We start from the raw sequence: 2,715 nt of genomic DNA, 5'->3' as shown, positions 1-2,715 counted from the left end.
GGGCAACTTAGGGGGAATGTCGTGGCGGCAAGCTCTGGTCACCGAATATAATCAACATTACGTTTGCTTGGGACCAGGTTAATGGAACATGCATGTGACTGTGTAAGTTACAGGTTTTGTAATAGAAGAAAGACCGGCCGAGTCCTCCATTTGGAGTCTTAATTAGAAATTCTTAGCTAGGTAGAAAGTTTACTAAACAATTCCTTTGTTAAAGACATTTTTTTTCACACAGTACAAGCGCAAACGCTCATACATACACACATACACTCATCTCTATGATTGTACGCAAGCACACCTACCTCTATGAGCATCTTCAAGAGACTGAGCCAACACTTCATCATGAAATTGACAAAGTCTCCATAGAAGCCTTCATAGTCGACATCAACGTCTCCTCCCACAGAATGCATATCGCCGGAAGACCTGAAATAAATCCAGGAAATGCGAGCACCAATGTCAAGTTTAGAACTTAAACACTGGTGAGCTGGGGATATCAATGTCCTTCTAACCATCCAACCACATGTTGGTTTGCCCTTGTTAAAGAACTAGTGCAAATTACCCAGTCCTAGCAAGTCATCATATATAAGAAAATATCAATTCAATATGCAAACCTCCCCTTCTATTAACACATGACTGCACCCTTGATTTAGAATGCTAGACGGTAGCAAAGGGCCATTTGTTGTGAGGTGCACAACTTGTTTTTAATTATCCTGTGATCGTCTACAGTCGGAACATGAAAATTGTCCTTTGCTGGTAAGTACTACCTCTGAGGTACTAGTATAATCCAGAAAATACAAAGGTTCAATTTAGTGGACGCGTCGCTAGTTCTTTGTGCACCTACATGACTATATTATAGATATTTCATGCATTATCTTTTTTTACGGGATGTCATGCATTATCTTAATTTAATCTACGTACTATCTAAATTGTTTGATTAGGTCCAATAGTACAATGTAGAAAACTATTAAGGTCTAGGTTTATTTAACGAGGGCCAATATTACAGTCTAGAAAACTATTAAGGTATGGATTTGTTTGATTAGGGCCAATAGTACAGTCTAGTTAACTATCCCCGGTATGGGTTAAGCAGCACAATTTTTGTGCACTTCCTTGACTACATATTAAACGAAGTGATGAAATCTCGAATGCAGTCAATACTAGCTAGCTAAATTATTGTAGCTGCACAGGGGTGTTCTCATTGATGGTCGGTTTCTGAAAAAGTGTGAGGAAATGTTAGTAACTGATTAAGGTCTCATTTGGTTCATAGGGTAGGAAAATCATAGGAAATGAGATGGCATCTATCTGAAATCCTATGAGGAATAGGAAAGAAGATGTCTTTTGGTTCATATTATAGGATTTTTTTTCATTGAGTCTAGTCTAATGTTTATGCTTCCCTTGGTTCATAGGGTAGGAAAATCATAAGGATAGGGAAGTCATTGAAAATGAGACGACATGTGTCTCAAGGGATAGAAAAGGAGATGCCCTTTGATTCACACCATATGACTTTTTTCATTGAGTCTAGGCTAATGTTTATTTTCCTATGAAATGTGGGGGATAGAAAGAATTCCTCCATAGGAATAGGATTTCATTCCTACAAATCAAAAGGCTCTAGATGATTTTTTTTCTATAGAAATGCTATCATATGGAAATGCTACAAAAATCTTCCAAACCAAAGGAGGCCTTATTTTCGTATGAAATGTGAAGGATAGGATGAATTCCTCCATGGGAATAGGATTTTGTTCCTACAAATCAAAGGGCTCTAAAGGAAATTTTTTTCCTATAGAAATCCTATCCTATGGAATTCCTACAAAATTCCTCCAAACCAAAGGAGGCATAAGCCCTTTGGAATATGACAAAGTTTGTTCTCAACTCTTCCATCATAACTACAGATGGAATAATATGATGTACACAGTGCTTTACCTCTTGCTCATAGTGGAGAGTAACTTATACTAGTGTCACGCATATGAGACTAGTCTAATTTACTATCTTTATAGTGCACAGTAACATAGTAGTAGTATCATAGATGGTCTCATTTATTAGCTTATAGACTCATCTTGTGTAAGGAAGCGCTATGTTACAGTAACATATTATGTTACCACTTCTCATTAACTACTTGCCACATAAGCAAAATTTTCTTGAAGTGCGCTATATTACTAGCTATGTTACTCCCACTATGACTAGCCTTAAGACCACGTGCATCTGATCGCAGCATTGGATGTTGTGTAACTAAGAAAGACCGACCGAGTCATCTATTTGGAGTCTTAATTAATTTGTAATTCTTAGCCATATGCCCAACCTATTCAGACTCGATGGTATATCGCAAGATATTGACTCGATCATGTAGTCGCTATCTTTTGCTTACTAAGACTTGGGAGAGATGCCTCTAACCAATTACAAGTGAAATATATCAAATAACTTAACTAACTTGGAGGGTTGGAGAAATTAATTTGAGCCTGGTGCACTCTTACTCCGACCTTATGGCACCACTGTCGCATGCACCCCGCTGCTTTAGCCCCACGCTCTTTAACCAAGTGCTACCTACTAGCCTTGGCCAAGCTAGTGCCACAACATTGGATGCCGAGGTGCAAGAGAAACCCTAGGGGCCTCTATGTTGGTCAGCATGTTGAATCTATCCCGTATTCAGGTGTGTTGTCTCGTTAGTGTGATGCCCTTCGACAGTGTCGGAGGAACTCCTCCATGTATTGCAAACGTGCGTGTGTG

The sequence above is a fragment of the Triticum dicoccoides genome, chromosome 5B (assembly GCF_002162155.2).
Source record: "Triticum dicoccoides isolate Atlit2015 ecotype Zavitan chromosome 5B, WEW_v2.0, whole genome shotgun sequence".
Lineage (NCBI taxonomy): Eukaryota > Viridiplantae > Streptophyta > Magnoliopsida > Poales > Poaceae > Triticum > Triticum dicoccoides.
This window is presented reverse-complemented; position numbering follows the sequence as displayed.